The sequence below is a fragment of the Coregonus lavaretus genome (assembly GCF_964263955.1).
Source record: "Coregonus lavaretus genome assembly, chromosome: 16".
In the NCBI taxonomy this organism is placed as follows: domain Eukaryota; kingdom Metazoa; phylum Chordata; class Actinopteri; order Salmoniformes; family Salmonidae; genus Coregonus; species Coregonus lavaretus.
The window spans coordinates 12,770,330-12,784,781 of record NC_140003.1 but is presented as its reverse complement, the minus strand read 5'-3'; the positions used below and the strand labels follow the sequence as shown (position 1 = coordinate 12,784,781).

General features: G+C 39.2%; 1 pseudogene across 1 annotated transcript in view; it reads right to left on the bottom strand.

Moving 5' to 3' along the window:
• Positions 1-13,751: 13,751 nt before the first annotated feature.
• The window catches only part of LOC311143397 (glycerol-3-phosphate dehydrogenase, mitochondrial-like), a 32,184-nt pseudogene continuing 31,483 nt past the window's right edge, over positions 13,752-14,452 (bottom strand). Inside the window, exon 12 of the transcript in view lies at positions 13,752-13,906. The product of the transcript in view is annotated as a glycerol-3-phosphate dehydrogenase, mitochondrial-like (transcript). The remainder of the gene's footprint in view (positions 13,907-14,452) is intronic.

Below are 14,452 nucleotides of genomic sequence, written 5' to 3'. Positions count from 1 at the left end.
CTCCATGCAGATCTCCTCTAGAGCAGTGATGTTTTGGGGCTGTCACTGGGCAACACGGACTTTCAACTCCCTCCAAAGATTTTCTATGGGGTTGAGATCTGGAGACTGGCTAGGCCACTCCAGGACCTTGAAATGCTTCTTACGAAGCCACTCCTTCGTTGCCCGGGCGGTGTGTTTGGGATCATTGTCATGCTGAAAGACCCAGCCACGTTTCATCTTCAATGCCCTTGCTGATGGAAGGAGGTTTTCACTCAAAATCTCACGATACATGGCCCCATTCATTCTTTCCTTTACACGGATCAGTCGTCCTGGTCCCTTTGCAGAAAAACAGCCCCAAAGCATGATGTTTCCACCCCCATGCTTCACAGTAGGTATGGTGTTCTTTGGATGCAACTCAGCATTATTTGTCCTCCAAACACGACGAGTTGAGTTTTTACCAAAAAGTTATATTTTGGTTTCATCTGACCATATGACATTCTCCCAATCCTCTTCTGGATCATCCAAATGCACTCTAGCAAACTTCAGACGGGCCTGGACATGTACTGGCTTAAGCAGGGGGACACGTCTGGCACTGCAGGATTTGAGTCCCTGGCGGCGTAGTGTGTTACTGATGGTAGGCTTTGTTACTTTGGTCCCAGCTCTCTGCAGGTCATTCACTAGGTCCCCCCGTGTGGTTCTGGGATTTTTGCTCACCGTTCTTGTGATCATTTTGACCCCACAGGGTGAGATCTTGCGTGGAGCCCCAGATCGAGGGAGATTATCAGTGGTCTTGTATGTCTTCCATTTCCTAATAATTGCTCCCACAGTTGATTTCTTCAAAACAAGCTGCTTACCTGTTGCAGATTCAGTCTTCCCAGCCTGGTGCAGGTCTACAATTTTGTTTCTGGTGTCCTTTGACAGCTCTTTGGTCTTGGCCATAGTGGAGTTTGGAGTGTGACTGTTTGAGGTTGTGGACAGGTGTCTTTTATACTGATAACAAGTTCAAACAGGTGCCATTAATACAGGTAACGAGTGGAGGACAGAGGAGCCTCTTAAAGAAGAAGTTACAGGTCTGTGAGAGCCATAAATCTTGCTTGTTTGTAGGTGACCAAATACTTATTTTCCACCATAATTTGCAAATAAATTCATTAAAAATCCTACAATGTGATTTTCTGGAGAAAAAAAATCTCAATTTGTCTGTCATAGTTGACGTGTACCTATGATGAAAATTACAGGCCTCTCTCATCTTTTTAAGTGGGAGAACTTGCACAATTGGTGGCTGACTAAACACTTTTTTCCCCCACTGTATGTGTACACAGTGGAGAATAAGATGTTCTTGGAAGGTATCAGTTAGACCGCATGAGGAGGTCATTGCGTTAAGTGGATGGTATTCAATACCTGTGGTATTCTGCATGTCTATGGGCATTTAGGTATTGGCACTTTATGACTATAATGTTGGAAGACTGCTTGCAAAATGCTGGTAACTTTCCCAAAATTCACACCCTAGTCAAATAATCCTATAGGATTAGTGATTATTCTATTAGAATCTTATAGGATTTTGTATTCCCCTCTATCAGAATCCTATTGGAATGCAATTGGACTACTTTTTTTCCCTAGTGGAAATCAAAAGTATTCCTATTGGACCCTATATGATTCTCGCAATTCTATAGGATTTTGTATCACCTCTATAACAATCCTATTGGAACTGTTTTTCTTAATTGAACCCATTAAATTACAGTTTGTTGTCATTAGTTCCAGTACAATACTACAACATTAATTAAAACATTTTCGTTGATCGGAAAAACAACAGTTATACATTAATTTCTGTTTTATTCACCTGTAAGAAAGCCTGTGAGTGACTGATGACATGCATGAGCTCGCAGTGTTAATTAGCCTCACTCAGCTCACCACCAGGCTGTGGCTGTGCAGAGAATCTCAGGTTTTCTAACATTATTATTCTAACTGTTTTATCTTTCACTGTGCGTGAATGCAAGAACTGTGAGTACAGTATTTGTTTCCTGACGAAGTTGTCAATGTTTTAGTCATATTTTCATAATTGCACAGCATTTTATGCACTCGTTTTTATGCTAGCTAAGAAACTACTGTTAGCCACACTTTGCATGTCAACTGACTAGCTAGCTAGCTAAGTTGTAGCCATTTGTAGCCGTTTTTGAGTCACTGCATTAATACAGCAGATGAGAAGGGTTATTATGTTTGTTATTGCTAAATATACACTGAGTATACAAAACATTAGGAACATCTTCCTAATATTGAGTTGCACCCCCTTTTGCCCTCAGAACATCCTCAATTCATCGGGGCATGGACTCTACAAGGTGTCGAAAGCGTTCCACAGGGATGCTGGCCCATGTTGACTCCAATGCTTCCCACAGTTGTGTCAAGTTGGCTGGCTGTCCTTTAGGTGGTGGACCATTCTTGATAAACACGGGGAACTGTTAAGCGTGAAAAACCCAGCAGCATTGCAGTTCTTGACACACTCAAACCGGTGCGCCTAGCACCTGCTACCATACCCCGTTCAAAGGCACTTAAATGTTTTGTCTTGCCCATTCACCCTCTGAATGGCACAGATACACAATCCATGTTTCAATTGTCTCACGGCTTAAAAATCCTTCTTTGAACACCTGCTCTTTCCAGTGACATCAATAAGGGATCATAGCTTTCAACTGGATTCACCTGGTCAGTCTATGTAATGGAAAGAGCAGGTGTTCCTAATGTTTTGTACACTCGGTGTATGTGCCTTATTATAGGCAAGTCAACCTAGTTTTCATGATGATCATCAAAATAAATCACATCACATTTTTGGACTCATTCAGCAGTTTTACCTAATTAAGTAGAATATTATTGGAAATGAATGTTGAAAGTTCCATTTATATTCCTAAAATATAAGTTAAAAAATGATGCTGTTGCTGCTTCCCGTTGACAATAACCTTTGATAAATAGCCCACTGTCAAAACACAGTTTTGAAATGTCCAAATCAATAATCAATTGATAGTTTGGGATATATTGAAAACATAAACATAAAAACTACCTACACATACATGTGCCACCATAGAAATCATATTACTACTTAAACAAGCACCTTATGAATTGCATAAGCACCAAAAACCCTGTTCTTTTGACAAGTGGCAATTAATCACTCATATTGATTAGGTGGGAAATCAGGTTGTATGCGCTGTTGAAACTAACACAACTCAAAAACCACATGGAAATTGGAAATATTGTTTATCACTCGTTAGAGGGCAACCTGCTGAAGACAACCAGCTACATTTTGGAGTGATGCATTTTGATTTGGGGGTTGAAAAAACGGAAAGGTAAATGCAACACTGTTTTGTTAATCACTCATATCGATATCAATTTGAAATCCATAGAGTGGCGGACAAATGTTTGGGGTGTATGTACTGTTTAAACTAAACTATTCAAGGGCCACACTGAAGGTGAGAATAATTCTCATATCACTGGTTAGAAGAGAATTTGCTGAAGACAGTCATCTAAATTCTAGAATCAACTAATCACAACCCGCCATAGAATATCAACAGTGACAAGGGTTGGCTGTTATTTGAGTTACAGTTAGACTCTTAAATCTATGTATAGGTGTGTGGCCAGTGACTTTTATATAGAGAGCACCCTGAATTTTCCCTGCCATTTGAGTTTGAAAATTATAATAGAATAGTAGAAATAAAAGTCCTAAGACTGCCAGCGTGTATGACAAAATCAATGGTACAAAACCAATGATATTGATCTGTTTTAAGCAATCGATTTTGTGTTTGTACTAGCACCACTAATCTGAGGTAAAAAGGATGTGTAATTACCCTCAATTCGATATGGTCAAAACGTGGGGTTGTGTAATGTAGTAACACATTCTGTCCACATACAGGAAATTAGCGCAATATAAAATAAAATATGTACAAATAAATCAACGTACACATTTTGGGATGATAGTGTACATATTTCTCACTAGTTTAAACATTTACAGAGTTAAAAAATGCTCTTATGCACAATTGGATTCCTATGAGATTCTATCCTATAATATTGAATCATAGAATCCTATGGGATTCCAATACAAGAATTCAATTAGAAAAATCCTATCAGATTTTGGAACCAGTCCTATTGGACTCCTATAGGATAAAATCCTATAGAAGAGTTTCCAAAATCTGATTTGGATTTTCGATTGGATTTTAAAAAATTGGAATCCTATAACAAAGGCAGGTTTTCCTGAAATCCTGTTCGGAGAATTTCAGATTTCTTGCTTATTCCCTCCGGATTCTGGGAATCTTCCAGCCAGGATTTCTAAAAAACCTTAGAAATTTGGGAAAGTTACCGGATTTTGCAAAACTACTGTATGTATGGACATTAATTTGACCTTTTTTATGTTTTTTATGAGAGAAAGATCTCCTCGATGACCATTGGGCTCCCGAGTGGTGCTTGAGGCGTCACTACAGAACTCCTGGTTCGATTCCAGGCTGTATCACAACCGGCCGTGATTGGGAGTCCCAAAGGGCGGTGCACAATTGGCACAGCGTTGTCTGGGTTTGGCCGGTATAGGCCGTCATTGTAAATAAGAATTTGTTCTTCGCTGACTTGCCTAGTTGAATAAAGGTAAAATAAATACAATTCCCTCTCTCACTGAGTTATCTAACTGGCACTACACAAGCTATGTTTGTCTCGCCAGATAGCTTGATCAATATTCTTGTTAGCTGGCCACATTAGAATCAGTCACTGGACCACAATGTATACACAAATATAGTGGAGGAGACACTCCTGTTCCTGTTGAAACAGATACATGTTTCTGTTAGAATGAGGGAATACAGAACATATTGTAAGAAATACAGACATAAGATTATTAATTTTTATTCTCATTGATTGTACTGATAAAGTGACTCAATAAAAACAATTGTTCACAAAAAAGAAATACAACTGTTGCAGTTCGATACTGGTTAATTTACCAGCATCATTTATTCAAATGAATACTTATTGCTGAAAGCAGTCGCTTCCTTCAGCAACTCAATTTATATTCCATTGCTAATGTCACAAGGAAGACAAAACGTCACCCAACTGCATAAGTACAACAATTGACCGTCCAACCATCCGAATAAAAGAGTAAATCCAATTCATACATCAAGTATCCTCATGTGCTGGAGTTGGCAGTAGAGGAATGGATAAGCCCTCCCACATACTATGTCTTGAGAATATCACTGTTGTCGTGCTTTTGAGGAGTTAGCATTGCATAATACCCGCATGGCTGGTGAGAAACAATCTGTAGATTAAAGCCCAACAGAAGTATGTATTATAACTCCCTACATTTAACCCTTACATTTCCCATCAATGTATTATAAAAACAATTCCCTAATAACGTGAGCTTTATTAATACCAATGAAAAGAACAACAACCATGGTCTCAGTGAATTGGTCTCATGCTCTCTAGTCAACTTTCAAAGTGGATTAATTAAGAATTGACAGTTAGAGATGTAACTCTTTGAAACTGCCCTCATAAACAATTGTCGTACTAGTGGCAAACACATGAAATCTTTACTTTAACAGTGTGCATGAGAAAATAATTGCTTTATTTATAGTTACTGTGAAATTAAGCACGCTTAAAAGCCAGGGAGAGTATGGTTTAATCAGCTCTGTTGATTCATGCTCTCAATTCGCACTGGATGTGAAAGCAAGGCACATTAAATACATTCCCTTATTACTCTATAAATGCAAGTGGCTTACCAGACAAACCACAAGTAATAAATTAAGTCATAAAAACACCAAGTGCACAGACAGATACAGAAATTAAAAGCCAGCATCAAATACAACACTTAATCCCATTCAGCATAATAAAATCATGCAAGACAATAACGTTTCCAGGAAACAATCACATCTACCTACTGTGGAATATTTAAACATGCTTACTGTTTATTTGTTTCAGATATGATGTCGACTAAATTAATATAATACAAATCTAGCATTTAGAGTCCATTTGAAGGGATAAAATATAGATGTAAATGGCAGTAAAATGCTATCATTTTCCAATTAAGCCTTGCATTGAATTGAACACTTACATTACATAATGTAAACCATAGAATTTGATGAAAGTGCGGTCCAAAATTACAATATCCAGCATACACTATTTGTATAATTGCCTACCTTTTTGATTTTCAGTATCTAAAATGTATAAAAAGGCACGGTAGTACGCTACACAACAAAACTAAGTCGTCAACATACGTTGCACATTACTTTGCATTGTATCCAACATTCAGTTGTGTGCCCTTGGAGAATGTTAAAAATAACAGTAAAAGCATACATTAGAAAACATTCACAAACGATGTCTAAATACTAAAATAAATCAATACATTGAAATAAATTAAATAATTTCATATCTCAATAAATAATTAAAATAACTATCAAGCATAACCGAAGCAAGTTTGTAAGATTCAAGGCGACGCATCAAGTACATGTGTGTATCAGCAGAGAAACTGCAATGGAAGGGGTTCAGTGTCTTTGGGTTATGCAGGCCACCCTGGTCCCCAGGTCTGTATACTGCTATACAATATGTGCTTTAGCCAACTCTTCGGACTTCCGTTGTCATATCATACATTACACTTATGATATAATATGATCTGACATGTATGGCACGGCAACATACATGTCAGAGGGGTTCTTTAAAGCACATACAGATGTGGTGACGAGGCTGGAGTGTGGCTATGTGTATCAAGCATCTTAGAGTATGAGTGGTCTAGGGTGTGTGTGTGTGTGTGTGTGTGTGAGAGAGAGAGAGACGCTCTGAGTCATTATCATGCTAGAACATGTTCAGCTCGCCGGCCATCCTGGTTGTAATTGTAAGTCAGCTCATGCCTTAAGTGAGGAAGACCATGCCTACCCATAATACCACCATATCCAGAACCTTCAGCCTGGACTCCAATCCAACACTAGAAAACCAGGAAATAAATGGTTCTTCCACAAAAAAAGTACACTAATGAAGATCAAACTAGGTTCTTGGAGCCAATAAACAGTACAAATCATTTGGCCCAGGGGCTGTATGTATCAAGCGTCTGAGGAGGAAGGCTGATCCCCCTGTCCATATAATCGTATTCATTGTGATCGAAAAGGCCAAACTGATCCTAAATCAGCACTGATTTATGAATACGGGTATCTCCTTCTAAAGAGTTTTATTTTCTTTGATTCCAAGCACACAGCATGATCCTTACTAAATGAACATCCATTGATGGCATTGATGAGTTTCATATTTAGTATAACAGGCTAATGTAAAGATTTCCATTCTTTCTCCTAATTAGTTTCAGCAGAGAGTTCATATGATCTTAAGACGTCACGAAAAGTTCACACGTCTGACACATGGAACAAAGGGCTCCGACAAGTCATGCCACCTCAACCTCAAATGAAATCCTCCTTAATACACAGAGCAAAGTCAATGTGATGTATAGAGAACATGCAAATGCTTCCCTATCTCTGGTATGAGACAAACCCCTTTTCTAAGAGCAATATGAACATTGGCCTGTATTCATTAAGGGGGAAATTCAGATCCGAGTTACGCATGTGCGAATGGAACTTCATTCCCTTTTTATGCACTTTTCTCTCTATCTGTATTCTGACCTTGAACTTACACGTGAAAAAGCCAAAATCAGCAAAGTACTGGTTTGGGGTTGAGATCAAAGAAATGGAGGTGTGGCTACAGATGCGCCGTATTCTGACCTTGACTTAATGCCCTCATAATTACACCAACTTTAAGCGTGAGGAAACGATGAATAATGTCGAGCAACCTGTAGGTTCCAAGTGGAAAAACAGACTTTTCCGATGAAATATAACCCTAATCTCTATGCACTGTAATTTATAAATTGACTATTGATAAGCTATTGATAAGAGCTAGGTAAATCAGTAATCCGTTTGGATAAGGGGATTGTAAATATAAATGACAATTGTTTTAGATCTATTCTATGATCGCTGGAGACAAATATTTCAGCAAACTGAAAAGCATGTCAACATGACAGGTATTTCGGCCTCTTTTCCACAGTGAAGTATACAGTAAATAGCTGTGTCGTTCTTCAGAATTGTAATTGTAAGCCTATGGCTTCATCATTTGTGGGGCTGAAATTTGGAGACCCAAGCCAAGGCTGTAGCCTATGGAAACTCGTGGGCACTGAAAGTAGCGCCGAACCTACCACGTTGATTTATGCACTCTAGAAGGTTTTAATTATATGCAGTGACTTTAAAAAAAAAAGTTTTTTAAACCATTGTCAGAAATACCCACATTCATAACAACTCTCACTTTAATGCATTGACTGTTAGTTTCTTTCAATTTGTGGTCTACATTTTGCATCATTCCATTAGTTAGTTAGTGTCGCTAGCAATTTTTAAATTTTTTATTTAACCTTTATTTAACCAGGTAAGCCAGTTGAGAACAAGTTCTCATTTACAACTGCGACCTGGCCAAGATAAAGCAAAGCAGTGCGATAAAAACAACAACACAGAGTTACAATAGTGGATCATATTAGGCTAATGTATTACAAGTTGTGCAATAATTTTTGACATGTAGCCTATTTGAATCATTGTGGAACGTAGACAATACATAGCAATTTCAACGTTGAGCCTGGCACACGGTTCACGACAACTGGACCATTGTCATCACAGTTCAATAATTAGTGAGGATTAGGGTAGATTTATAGGATTTTGTTCAAGCCATTTTGTACACATTTCTCACCTTCCAATATTTCATGGATTGAACAATTGAATATGGCAACTTTTGGCAAACATTGTATTTTTAGTTCACCAATATATTTAATGCGTAAAGGCTCTCCAACCCTGTTTATGTATGATTCATACATACTTTCCTAACCCTAAATAATCTACAAAATCAGAATATTTAAATTTACCAATTGGTGCTGAAAAGGAGACGAATACGCGTGTATTTAGATGGCTTTCTTTCAGTCTGTCGAGAAAATTATAATTAAAGGTACACGGTATTTAAAGGGATGGCGTTAGATAAATGTACTGAAAACCCTACTGAATGAATATCAGTTTACAGCGGTTTAATTAAATGTATTCAGTGCGCACAAGGGAGCCACAGCTGCAATGCCTGTTATGCACCTGCATACGGTAAGTCTGAATGCCAACTACTGAGAAGTGCTTAAATCAAAACACATAAAAAGGAATAGATTTCCTAAATCTGAATCGGGGTCTAAGTGTGTAAGAGTAGGAGTGCTGATCTAGGATCAGTTTAGCCTTTAAATCATAATGAATAAGATGACATGGACAGAGGGAAGTTGATCCTAGACTAGCACTCCTACTCTGAGACACTTTGTGAATACGGAACATTGTTTCTAAGAGCAGGGTCCTCAGCGGTGGTAAGTGAACTTTCCATCCCAGACCCTAGTGGCAGAGGAAGACTGACCATGTTTAGGACTAACATAGGAGGAGGATCCCCATAACTGGCCTTCACAGCTCATCTCTTATCTCTTGAGGGACAATTACCATTCCCTTTGCCTTGATCTTGTTTGTTTAACTTGACACAGTGAAGAAAGGGCTGACATTGACCAGAATCCCCTGCATTAATGTGTCTCATGTTCTGCATTCATCATTGTCACCGAGCAGGAGAAGCCTGGCATTGTCAAGAGGAGAGGAGAGAATAGGGAGGGAGCACATCCGTGTGTGTGTGTGTGTGTGTGCACTTCACTCTCTCTCGAACAGACACACACGTATACACGTATACATGCACGCACTTACGCACACACACATGGACGCGCGCATGCAGGCACACACATCTATTCAAACCATGAACTATTATACACTATAGAAAACCTCAATATATATTGTTTTTTAGAGTGGACATCTTTTGGGATAGAGAGAAAATATATATAGAGACCAAAAAAAATGTATTAGTTGCAGGGATTTGGGATTTAAGAGATTTTTAACACAAAACACCCAACACAGAAATGATTATAATCTGACAAAATTCATATACTGTACCTGCAAGAATTTGTTGAGGTCAACTTCATTGCGAATTTCATGGAGTGTGTCTGCATCTATGTATTTATTGATACTCTGAAACATAGTTTAGAACCGACATCAGTAAACTGGTGCAGTTGCTGTGTCTCCATCTCAAACACCAGAGCTATGAACCACATCGGTTTGCATCCCAAATGGCACCCTTTTCCCTTTATAGTGCACTACTTTTGACCAAGGCCAATGGGGCTGAATAGGGTGCCATTTGGGACGCAACCATGGTCTCATCAAGTCACTTCAGCTACAGTAATATTCCGAGTGACACACATCCAGTATATTCATATCATATCTGAGATGAGGCTTCTTATGAATATGTCACCCCAGTATTTGCTCCCTAGCAATGAAACACATTTAATTTAGATATTGTGTTGACAGAAACTCCCACACAACCCCCACAGCCAACCTACTTCTCAATTAGTAGAGAGAAGAGTGGTCTCTTACAGAGGCCTGTCGCCAGATGAATCTTTGTGTACAGTTAATCCATACACTTTCAATGGAATGGATGTGAATAGGTTGGGATTAACAACAGGGGTCCACATTATATACTCTATAGTTATACCCCAGTGGGTTTCAAACCAAACACTACTTGAATGTTTTGCACTACATGCCGTTCAAACTGCAGGAGCTACTACTACTACCACAACGGCAATCAATGATAATCAACATCTGATAATTCACTTGTGCATGGCAAATGCTGCCATATCAACAAAATGAAATGGATTTGTTTTTATTATCACCATTCTATAGTTTTTTATTCAATTTGAAAGTTGTTTTGGGTCCAATGTGTACAATGGCACATTCCATTGCATATTTTACATTTACATTTTAGTCATTTAGTAGACGCTCTTATCCAGAGTGACTTACAGTTAGTGAGTGCATACATTTTTCATACTGGCCCCCCGTGGGAAACGAACCCACAACCCTGGCGTTGCAAGCGCCATGCTCTACCAACTGAGATACAGGGGACAACGACCATTACCTTACGTTAAAGGGCCTGAATTATACTTCAAACATCATTTGACAGTACTATGTCAACTAATACTCATAGTTAGCCCACCTGCTCCTCATGTCTGAGATCAGTCGGAGGGAGCGCTGCTATCGTGTGACTGAGAGACGGAGTATCATGGTTACTGAGCTAAAAGAGGATTGTCAGAGCAGCGCTGCATGGCAGCCCACTACTAAACACACACACACACCAGAGGAGAGAACAAAGGGAAACACAAAATGAGGATCGTTCTTTACCTCTAATACCCGCTGAACATCCACAGTGTTGTGACGAAGCACTTATTTTCTTTGTGAAACTTGTGGAACCTTTTCATATACCTGTTGACAGAAGAAATTAAGTGTTGAGTGGCTATTGGCTCCTTAGCTGGTCTTTTTTTTCCTCATATAATTTCAGGCTTTATTTACACTTTAGTTACAAGGGAACCAGCACCAGCACTACTGACACATATTAGCACACATTCATCACATAGCAGACACTCAGACACTCACATATAAACAGGTAGCCTGAAATCTACCACGAATACTGTAGCTAGTAGCTACACCTGAATCCATAATTACAGTAAAAACGGGTCAGTTATCCATAGTGGTGAATTAATACTTTCACATTCAATACCGGTTGGCTTTTTGTTTGACTTGGTCATGGATTGGTGAAGGTGCTCTAAGGAATGCAGACAACAATCACTCCACAACTGGGCTAAAGGTTCAGTGGTCCTACTGTAGGAGTAGAATTAGAGGAAGGGTGAGGCCCAATCTGAATCCATGAGAATCAAACAGTATCCAAGCTCTAGTTAGGTATTTCTCTATTAATAGCCTGATACAAACAAAACCTAGACTGGAATAGAAATATCAAAACAATACCTATTTTGTGGATACCCAAGTAGTGAATGGCTTTTGTTAGATGCATATGATTACAGTGTGAATGTAGTAACAGCACAGAACAAATCTCAGTAATTAACCTATGGTAATGACCAAAGCCAATTTATGGCCTTTTAAAGATCAAACGTATCCGGGTTAATGTGAGGTTGATCAAATGCATGTGCGGGAATATGAGCGGGAATATCAGTGACTGAATGGGAGAGAGATACTGGGAATGGCACCAGTCAATAGGATTATTTTTTTTTTTTACATATCAATTGTACAGTAAATTGTAAGAAGGGGTTTAGAAGGAAAGATGTGGTGGTTTGAGTGGAGTGTTGTCTGTGAGATAGGGTTGCAAAATTCCAGTAACATTCCCTAAAAAAAAGTAATCTTTGTAAATTATATCCTAAATAGGACTGGTGGAGTTATGTCACACATGCAGCTAACAAAAATATATTGCTTAGTCCATACATGTTCTTAATGCACCTCTGGTCATTCACTGTTCTGCTCTGTTGATTTGAAGTTAACTCTGGTAATGTTTCCTAAATTCCCAGGTTTTCCAGAAAACCTGGATGGAAATTTTGGGAAAGTTACCGGGATTATGCAACCCTAGATATGATATACATATAAACCTCACTCTCAATGTATAGGAATTCAGATAGAAGGTGCTTGCCCAAGATGGGCCATCCCTTGCCAGTGACATGGGCCATTTTGGCGACCTCGTAGGCCCTCCCTTTGTAGGTAGAGGCCTAACCTAACATAGCAGGCGTAAAAGAAATCGCCTGAGCGGAGTTCCTACATCCGGTTTTCAGCTGAAAAGGAAGCTAGGTTGAATTAGCTGTATCCCTGAAAACCGGCTGCATCCGGTTGTTGGCAACTCCGCTAAGCCTAGTAGAGGCCAGATGTTGGGCCACCTGGACACCACAGACACATTTGCAATTCAGTTCAAATCCAAACAGAATGGGCCAATGGTCCCTGGGAAATCTGTTGTATTTAAATAGCACCTTTTGATATTAGATCAATACGATGTATTAACAGTCGAGTCACTCATGGTGGAGATGGCTGCAGAGGAGACAGCATGCTTTGACTATGATACATTATGTGCCAGAACTAAACAAAGAAGAAGTTATTTCAATTCAACCGGTTTTGCTACTTTTTAACTAAAGGTCACACGCTGCGAAAAAATATCAGCATATTGACCTTTTTAAACATTCTGGCAACATCAGGATCATAGATGATGCTTTCTCCCCTCTTCCTCGCTAACGAAGGGTTAAAACTCATTCACACTAAGTCACAGGGGGCTGCAACTCTCTCGGCTTGTCATTTGCAGGTCATTGTACAGTTCATTTGAAGTCTAACATGGCCTGGACTGTCCAGATGTGAGTGTATTGTCAGGTGTACAGAGCCAGAGTGATGCAGTGACAGAGAGAGCGCAAGCTGCACTGTTAGCACTTCTAATCCACTGTGCTGAAAGCACCACTGTTTAATTCACTCATTGGGCAAGATTAACACATGTAGCTCATCATTAGGATGTTAGGGTACTGATGGCATCATTTTCATTTGACACCAGCTTCTGGGATTGTCTGGACTCATGTATATATTAGGGAGCCATGCAATTTAGCTTTACAAATGGGCCTGACTATTCATTAGTATAGTGCTACATATTGATGTCATACAATTATGTCAGACCGTACTTTAAAGTTGGCACCTCAATTAATCATTTCAACTACTTAAGGTTGCCAATTACGGTAAGCAAAATTCCCAGGTTTTCCAGAAATCTTGGTTGTAGGATTCTGGATTTTCTGCTTATTCCTTCCTGATATCGGGCATCTTCCATACAGGAAGATTTTGCAACCATGCAGCTACTAGTTGTTGTGTCCACCTCCACCTTCATCCCGTAGTCCTGTACATGGTAGGACTCCAGTCTTTAGCTCCCTCTAGCATCAGCCCCACTGTCTTACTGGGGCCAGCAGAAAGGTTATGGGCCTTGACTGCAGCATCCAGGGTCTCCTCCACCATGGAGCGATATGTTGTCCATTTCCCACCTAGACAAGGATTCCAATGGTATTATTACCACACTACCTGTAATAGACTTGTGTTAATATTGTGTTATTACCACTCTACCTGTAATAGACTTGTGTTAATATTGTGTTATTACCACACTACCTGTAATAGACTTGTGTTAAAGGTTGTATCTGAAACAAGGGGTCAGGGAGAAGGAAACCCTTCACCAGGCACCATATTATTGTTATTCCGTATATTTATTAACATTTGATCACAAAAAAAATATACAATATGAATTTTAAACCAACAGTTGAATGTTCTGGACGTTTGGCGTTCTGAAACAATGGACTTGGACGTCACTCTGGGAACCAGTAAATCAACTGCAGCATATTACTATAGCAGAGGCCATAGAAATATCCAGAAAAATGATGAATATTTTTCATGAAATCGATAGGACATTGCCTAATACCAGAATTTAAGATGGAATTGCCTATTCATTCACATAGGTTTCTGATTCTAGAAATAAAAATACATCGCTATTATGAGCATCCACATATGTGACATGCCTGTATGATCAATGGCTTGTG